Source organism: Heloderma suspectum, chromosome 6 (assembly GCF_057233095.1).
Source record: "Heloderma suspectum isolate Gila_16-S chromosome 6, 16-S_ref, whole genome shotgun sequence".
Lineage (NCBI taxonomy): Eukaryota > Metazoa > Chordata > Lepidosauria > Squamata > Helodermatidae > Heloderma > Heloderma suspectum.
In genome coordinates, this window is record NC_139463.1 from 83,835,387 (window position 1) to 83,845,011 (window position 9,625).

General features: G+C 44.1%; 1 pseudogene; it reads right to left on the minus strand.

Moving 5' to 3' along the window:
- Nucleotides 1-8,333: 8,333 nt before the first annotated feature.
- On the minus strand, nucleotides 8,334-9,315 carry LOC146341590 (olfactory receptor 14C36-like; annotated as a pseudogene).
- Between the last annotated feature and the right edge of the window lie 310 nt (nucleotides 9,316-9,625).

Genomic DNA, 9,625 nt, shown 5'->3' on the forward strand with positions numbered 1-9,625 from the left:
GCTGCTGATGGAAGCAAGCAAAGAGACACTTGTTAGAATGAGGGCTTAATATTGCAACTGATGGAGCTTTAGTGCTTAAAATATTGAGTTTAAGCTGGCATTAGTAACAGTAGTTGCCGTAATAGTTGTTGTAGCACCAGTAGTAGTGTTGGTCCTATTTGTGAGAATGTTTTCTTTATTTTTGATAGTACCGTTTATATAATTTTATAATATTTTATTTTAGGTCCTATCTATCTATCTATTTATCTGGGGGCCGTGGTGGCTTAGTGGTTAAGACGCTGAACTGCAGACTGGAAGGTCGGCAGGTCAGCAGTTCGAGACCCGAGTGCTGCGTGACGGAGTGAGCTCCCGTCTTCAGTCCCAGCTTCTGCCAACCTAGCAGTTCGAAAGCAAGAAATTGCAAGTAGATAAATAGGTACCGCCTCGGCGGGAAAGGTAACAGCGTTCCGTGCACCTCGGTGTTCAGTCATGCCAGCCACATGACCACGGAAGCATCTTCGGACAGCGCTGGCTCTTCGGCTTAGAAACGGGGATGAGCACCGCACCCTAGAGTCGGACATGACTGGTTGGGGACACCTTTACCTTCTATCTATCTATCTATCTATCTATCTATCTATCTATCTATCTATCTAATCATCTATCATTTATCTATCATCTATCTAATTATCTATCTATCTAATTTGCGATTTATCATTTCAAAGGGGTGGGGGGCAAGAAGCAAGAGAACATTGCTCAATTTTTAGTATGCTTACAAAAAACATGTTAAATCTCAGAGGAAAACGTATCTTTCCAATTGACAATAGATGAAATTATAGCCCCCTGTTCTTCCTCCATTCAGACAACGCAACAACCCAGCCTGTGGAAAATGTGCTGTATTCAGACAGCACAATAACCCATGGTGGGTTAGCATGTTGTGTTGAACCCTGTCACTAGTTTAGCAGCATCCCTCCCTGAGTGAAGGAGATCACTCCATGGACATTTGTATGCATGGCAAACTCTTCTCAAGCAAGTCCAAAGGTTGTTAATCTGGAAAGGAGGACAGCATGCTTTACTACTCATCAGCAGGGCTAGTCTGTGTATCGACAAGAATATTTCCTGAGTCAGTGCCACTCACTGGACACACTTGCTGAGCGCCCTTGCAATCCATTCACGCCTGGCAGCTACCTGTCCCCTTAGTGAGCTGCCATTTTGCATAAAAATGGCTGCTTGGGGTTTTCCAGATATGTAATGTTGCATAAATTTCATCCAGAAAAGGGCCATTTACACAATGTTGCAGGTTTGAATTGCCCATTCACGCTTGTAATGTTGCATAAATGGTTCCTTCACAGTCACCATTTATGTCATATTACATTTCCGGAAAACATTGTGCTGCTATTTTACACAGAATGGCAGCTTGCTAAGAGGATGGGTGGCCCTGCAGAGCTTCCTGGGTGCTCACTGAGGGCTAATGTGACTCAGGTGGCATGGCAAGTAGGGGCAGGCAGAGGCAGCAGCTCGGCAAGCACCCAGCAAAACCGGGCACAGGTGGATCTGTCCATCCCCACTTGTGCCTGGCACACCAAAGAAATAAGTGGAAGAGAAAGATAACATTTCAAATTCTATGTGATATGAAGACCATGCTGGTTCAAAAGGTAAAGAAGGATATCTATACTTTTCCAGCATTGATATGGGACACAGTAAGGTATTCAGTAATGTGATATCAAAGCACCAGAATAACAATGTATATATTCACCTTTTTAGACAGTATTTCTTAGAGATGCGCATATCACTCATTCCACCTGCACACCCATGAGAAATTTGAATAATCTTATCAAAACTCCTAATGCATCCCTTAGAATTACTCCCCTTCAAATGTTTCAAATATCTTACCAGGTGACAACTGTCCAGATGAATGTCAAATGCCCTTTAGAATGAAATTTCAGTGGCAGCTCTTCATGTTGATGATGGATCTGTGCTGGAGATACTTGACATATTTCCTTCATGCGTGTTGGCACTGGAAATTCTATTTTTTGTGCGAAAATTCCAGAAAACATTCCAGCATCCAGAAAATGAACTCACAAACAGAAGTACTCTGACTTATGCCAGGTTCATCTAGGTAGAGGGAACTGCAGCAAACAATGACTATATGTGGAAGAGAAAATATGACGGGGAGGAAAGGGGGCCAGGAGGATATTTTCATAGCCTAGTTTCCGAGAACAATTGAGAAAGACCTGAGATGAAAAGATTTAAGTCACGTAGTATTTCTTCTTCTTCACAGGTTTATCCCAACTTCACGTCCACTATCTACTCCACTGATGTTAGATGACTGTGCATCTGTCCAGATATCCATGCCATTTTATGGAAGCTGTCTTGGATCTCTGATGGCAGTAAGCATTTGTCAAGACATGAGGGAGATTTATTAATATCTCCTTTCAGTTCCTAGAGATTTGCTCTCACAAGAATTAGTAGGGCTTAGCAAGAGAGGCGTACAGAAAGTACATTAACTTTCTAGCCTTTCCTTTTGATAATATTAGGTAAGACTTTTAGTTTTCAGGCACATAAGAATTAGGGATGTACGAAAATCACTTACCTTTCGGAGATTATGCTGATGGTGCGGGGGGAGGCGTTCCGTCCCTCCCCCCGGAATCCTTGCCGGGGGGGGGAGACGCTCCATTCCTCCCCCCCCAGAATCCTGGCCGGCCAGCTGTGCTCCGCAACAATTCTGCGGAGCCGCCGGCCAGCTCCGCCAGCAGCCGGACATCCGGCCACTGGCTAGCAGGGATGCAAATGTGTTTGCGTCCCTGCAGTCAGCCGTGATAGGCTACGTAAATGTTTATGTAGCCTATCACGGCTGATTAAAAAAACCAACAAACGCGCGTATGCAAATGGCGGCACCCATGGGCGCCGCCATTTGCGTTCCTTATTTTGGCACGTCTTAGTCTACGTAAACATTTACGTAGACTAAGACGGCAAAAATAAGGGGAATGCAAATAGCGTAGCATCTACGCTATTTGCGTTCCCCTTATTTTTGTCGTCTTAGTCTACGTAAATGTTTACGTAGACTAAGACGTGCCAAAATAAGGAACGCAATTGGCAGCAGCCATGGGCGCCGCCATTTGCGTACACACGTTGTTGTTGTTTTTTTAAGTCAGCCGTGATAGGCTACGTAAAGATTTACGTAGCCTATCACGGTGTTTTTTTAAAATCTAGCCATGATAGGCTACATAAATCTTTATGTAGCCTATCACGTTTTTTTTTTTTTAAACCTGGAAATGGCGGTGCCGGCGGCTGGTCGGAATACCGGCTGCCGCCACGCCGCCGCCAAACCGCCGCTGCCACCGCCGCCAGGAAGATCCGCCCCAGGTAAGTCCCGTCCCGGGGGGGTTGCGGGGGGGTGGCAGGCCATTCCGCCACCGATTTCGGGGGGCCGAATGCGCTGGCATTCAGCCTCCCCGAGATCCGTGGCGCTTCAGCTATTGGGCAGTATAAAAATGCAATAAATAAATAAATAAATAAATAAATAAATAGTGAATGCAACAAATTTCTCACCCATCCCTATGCACAACAGACACCAGGAAAAAAAAGAAGCCTAATTAAAGTGACACAGAATTATGGCATATGGAGGAGAAGTCTAGGAAAAGCCAAGATTGCATCTACTCTCTTATATCTCACTTGAGTGTGGGTTTTTTTCCCCCCTATCCTCCTAAAGAGGTGGCTGACCATTTGTTACTCAAGAAGGTGCTATGAAAGTTTATTACTATTATTATTTATTATATGACTAACACAATAATATATTTATTGCAACTGAAACTCTCCCCATGACCTGAGCTCGATCCTAGCGGAAGCTGGGTCTCGGGTAGCCAGCTCAGGTCAACTCAGCCTTCCATCCTTCCGAGGTCGGTAAAATGAGTACCCAGCTTGCTGAGGGGAAAGGTAGTCACGACTGGGGAAAGCAATGGCAAACCACCCCGCTATAGTCTGCCATGAAAATGTCGGCGTAAGTGGAGTCCCTCTAGGGGTCAGTAATGACCAGGTGCTTGCACAGGAGGAACCTTTCTTCCTTTCTTCATATAACTATTAATAGTTATTATATAACTATTATATAGGTCATAATAATAATTTCCTACCCTTCCTTGAGAATGCTCAAATTGCATTATTCTCCCTCCCAGTCTCCTTTTGTCCTGATAATAACCCTGAGAGAAAGGTTAAACTAAGAGATGGTGTCATACAATGGTCATACAGTGGAAGGTCATACAGTGGAATGTATGGTTGAGTACAGATTTGAATATTGTCCAGTGCTCTAACCACTGCACCACACTGACTCTCAGTCTTTGCTGTGGTAGTAATATAAAATGGGACCTGTACAAATGGATGGGGCAAGGGAGGGGAACTGGGCTCAGAGGACTGGTAAAGGGGAAGGTCCTCTCACAACGATGTTGATCCTGCTCCCAGCCCCAGCCAGCCAAGAGGTAGTACCTGCCCTCGGCACCCATTTCTGCTGACACGGATCTCAGGATTATGGCAGCATGCATAAGCGGACTTCACTTCCCACCTGATTTGGAGGCTTTGGAGGAGGGGAGGACTATTCACTGCTGCCCTGGTGCTATTTTCCTGCACAGAAAACTATTTGCCTACACAGTGCTGCCCAAAGTATGTCCTTGGGATGTCTTCACTATGCTTATTTTATGTGACATCTAATGAGGCCAAAGTTCTCTTGACAAGATTGTCATTGCAACTCACAATGTCACTGGAACTCACAAATATTTGTGTAGCCTATCATGTTAATGAAAAGCACGGATGCGAATGGCATCAAGGACGCCATTTGCGGCCGTCATGGCCTTAGTTTAAGGTAAATGCAGCCATTTATAGCTGCATTTACCTTAAACTAAGGCCATTACAGCGTCAAGTATGCCATTTGCGGCCGTAACGGCCTTAGTTTAAGGTAAATGCAGCCATTTATGGCTGCATTTACCTTAAACTAAGGCCTCTACGGCCGCAAAGGATGTCCTGGACACCATTTGCAACTGCAGTCAGTCCCTTCAGCCAGCGATACGGCATGACCTTGTATGGCCTTGTAGGCCCCTTCCAACCCTACTATTCTATGATGATGGCCGTATCGCTGGCAATCTGGACCCGGAGGATCCAGCTGAAGAGGATTCCGCAGGGAACTGGAGGTAATTCTTCCGTTCCGCCACGGACTCTGGGGGGGCGGATTCTCTAGAATCCTGCCTCACTGGAGTCTGTGGCGGAATTCTCCACCATCCCTAATCACAATACACCAACAGAGGGTTGTGGGTGAGAGCCTAAAAGTGGCAGTGTGAGGAGAGACACTGACCAAAGCACCTGACCTGGTGACCATAAAAGGATCATGACGTGGTTGAAAAAAAAGGCCTCAGGTCCTCACAGTATGGTAATGTGCACACGGATGGTATCCTATGCTGTGGTTTGTGCCAGCTTCACCACTACTTATCAATTGGGAGAGTGGTGGTCCTATAGCTGGGATTTGTTCAGGGGAATAGGCCTATAGGATCTATGAGACTGAAGCTGTCATACAATTGAAACTAACATTCCACGTTTCACGGACTGAACTGACAACTATATCATCCAGATGATAGATTTGGAGGTTGTTATCCCCTGGGCTAACTGTTTTCTCCCCACACACAGCAATGTCTCCCCACCATCACCATTGCCACCGAATTCCCCCCCCCCAAAAAAAAGCATTTATGATTTCTTTTTTTTAAAAAAAAGCTCCATTCCAACCATTTGGAGGTATTTTGCACCCTAATCATTGCACTGGAAGTGATTTTCAGAGTGGCACACCAGAAAGGGGAAGGTGAGAAAGAGAGAGGGAGAGCAGAAGAGGAAGAGGAAGAAGAGGAAGAGAGGAAGAGAGAAAATGAAAAAGGGGGAAAAAGAAAGAGAGAAGAGGTAATGGATAGATGGATGAATGGATAGATAGATAGACAGATAGATAGATAGATAGATAGATAGATAGATAGATAGATAGACACGCAGACGGGTCTGTGAGTGCATGTTTGTATGTGGGTGGGTGTAAGGAAGAAAGTGGTGGGGTGGCTTTAAACCCACGATTGCCATATATCGCCTTAGAGCTTCCGCCTGAGAAAATACGGCCCTTCATGGTGCTGGTGGTGAGGTTCCCATTCCTCATACATGATGTAGAAGACTGTAACATGTGAGACACAGACAAATATCTTACTCTTCCAACCTTACATAAATGTAATGTAATGCTGTGGTGGATGGCGGCTCTAATATTTACATAAAATAAAGCAAAGAGCCTTTCAGCAGACTACTCTGGGAATCTGAAATTGGAATTGTTTGCTGTGTGTTTTTATGATGAAAAGTGAAACTCTCTCTCTCTCTCTCTCTCTTAAATTTGTTGACTTCCAGTGAATTGAGACTGGGAATAGTTCAGGCCCTTTGACAACATCCCTTAAATAAAACCATACTTTTTGGTAAATTCTGTTACTTCATACATTGTAATATCCATTTCTAAACTTCTCTTTTCTTTTCACCCACCCACTGTCATCTCCACATATCCTCTGCATTTCCAGAATTATCACAGAAACCTGGGTGGGTGAGCTGGGCAGAGGGGGGATCTGGCCCAGCCCCCCCCCCCAGTATACTTTGCAACGTCAGCCCAGGTCAGAGGGCCTGGGAGCAGGAGTCGCTGTGGTTCATAACAGTCCCATCTTCCTCACCTGGAAACCCCTCTGGACCAAGGCAGGCTATGAGGGCCTTTGCCTGGTGTTTGGCCTTTGAGAGAGATTGGGGATAATGTTGATATTCTGCTCACCTTGCTGCCGAACAGTCTCCCTGACTGAGCTGGTGGAGGTGCCTTCAAATGTGGTGCTGGTGAAGCCCTTCTGGATGACTCCTTGAGGATCTGCCATTGGCAGCAAAACTAAGCCTCACCATCATGCAGCATGTGTGATTTTGTGCTCCTACGTATGTCTGGTTGGACTCAGAAGGAGCCTTATTCCAGTTATACTCTAGTTGTCTTACTGGCTACCGCCTGTTTCATTGCCCAGAGCTAACAAGAAAACCAAGGAGCACCTTGGTCTCCTCAGTGCTGGAGAGGGTGCTTATGTGGGACTGTCTCATCATTCCATAAACTGACTACAGCCTTGACAGGATTCCCGGCTCTGGTTATGGGAAATTCCCCCAAAGCACTCAGAAAATCATTGGTTTCTGCAATATGTTGGGGCAGACCATATTAGACCTCATTCCGTGAGGGAGTGGGGCTGGTGCCATGAGACCAAACTTCACCTGATAGTGGTCTGACAATGATAACGGTGTAACTTCAACCCTCCCGACATACAGACCGGTTCCTCACACCCAAAGGCAAAAACTAACTGGTAAATTGGAAATAGATTCATTTCAGTCACAGATTGTGCCTGAGGATTTACCCACTTTGCATCTTCCAGACCAAACATAGACTCAGACACCATCTGGGTTTTAAGTCTGGACATTTCTGAGACTGCAATATCGATCACGGACCAAAAGATGTGTTCAACAATATGCAGACATTTGAAAACTGTTCATGAAGAAATTTGTACTTTGGAAAAATGAGCACAAACACTCTTTAATCAGAGATAGAAGAAGGTGCATTTAAAAGTCCACAGAACTGATGCATTTTGGGGGGGGGGGAAATACCCATGAAAATGTGCACAGATTTTGATGCAAAAACGAACAAACAAACAAAGCTTGCAATCTGATACAGACTTGAGATGGAATGAGTTTTGAGATGGAATTTGGGGAACTTCAGTGAAATTTGCTGATTTGCAAATCTCATTGCAGCTCCCTGATGTGGTAAGTGCAGGGTGCCATTGATTCGACACTTGCACAAGAAAACCATAAAATGAATTCCCAGAAGAGATCCCCCTGTAATACACCACTGAGATCAGACACACACATTACCTTACTTTTCCTTTTTACTCCAATGTAAGTGTGTGGGATGGGATGGATTGGGAGCCTATCACTGAATGTAGGGGACCATTACCCTTTCCCACCACCATTTTGGTTCTGATATGCATGCCCCCAAGTTTGCAATTTGCATTTCCAGATAGTGATCCAGTAAAGCAAACAGATGATAACTTGCATTCTAAATTGCAGGCAAGGGGCGATCAATCTGGATCAGGACTACAGTCGCATGGGAGATTTAAAGAGAAATGTCTATTTCTGTTTCTGGTATAAAGATATGGATCTGCTTCACGTGGTTTGAAACCTTGCTATTCTTTGAAACCTTGCTCAATATGCATCAGAATTAGGGTTATGATCCATACTGGGCTCCCTGCCCAGTACCATGCACTTTGACTGTGATTTATGCACAGAATTCACTTTTGTGGACCAAAATTGGAGGCAGTATGCAAATAATAGTATATCAAACCCAATAGCTTTGACAGAGCATGTTTTATCTCCTTGTTTCTCATGCTGTAGATTATGGGATTCATCAAGGGTAGGACCATGGAGTATATCATACTAAATGCCAAATCCAGCACTGGGTTGAAATTAGAGGTGGGGTTCAGGTAAGCAAAGCATCCGATGGATACAAATATGGAGACAACAATGAGGTGGGGAAGGCAGGTTGAGAAAGCTTTTTGCCTTCCTTGCACAGAGGGGATTCTCAGCACTGCTGTGAAGATGTGCACGTACGTCACAACAATGAAAATAAAGCAGCCTAATGCAATGATGCAACTTAAAAAAACAAGTACAATTTCAAATTGATACAAGTCAGAGCAGGCCAGCTTAAGTAACTCTGGGATTTCACAGAAAAACTGATTGACAACGTTGGAACAAAAGCGGGGTGCAAAGGTGCCTCCGGTGTGTAACACAGCATAGATAATGCTACTGATCCATACAGTAGTGACCATTCGAATGCAGGCTTGCTTATTCATCAGCATCTCATATTGTAGTGGATTGCAAATGGCAACATACCGATCATATGCTATGACTGTGAGAAGAAAGAAATCAGATCCCAGGAATAAGAGAAAGAGGAAGACTTGAGCAACACATCCAGGATAAGAAATGAGTCTGGTATTTAAGAGAGAATTGGTCATAGCTTTGGGGAAAATGACTGAAACTTGTCCCACATCCAGTATGGCCAAGTTCATCAGAAAGAAGTACATTGGGATATGCAATTGGTGGTCAGAGGCTACTGCAGAGATGATGAGCAGATTTCCTGCAACTGCTGCCAGGTAAAAAAACTAGGATTCCAATGAAGTGCAGAATCTGCAGTTCCCGAACATTTGAGAATTCCAGGAGAAGAAACTCTGACATAGAGGATTCATTCATGAGATGTTGCTCCTTAAGAAGCATGCTGCCAACAGAAGGAAGCAAAAGCTGTTAGAATGGAGGCTTCACATTGTCACAACTGGAGCAGTAATGCTGAAAATATTGATTTTGAACTGACATTATTTACAGTAGTTGCGGTAGTAGTTATTGTTGCACTAGTAGTAATGTTGGGCCTAAATATTTGTGAGAATCTTGTAATCATAATTTTTTTATCTTTTCTTTATTTTTGAAAGAATATTTTATATAATTATGCTATATTTTTATATTTTATATTGGATATAAAATATATTTTATCATTTGTAATTCATCATTTCAAAGGTGTGGTGCTGTGGCG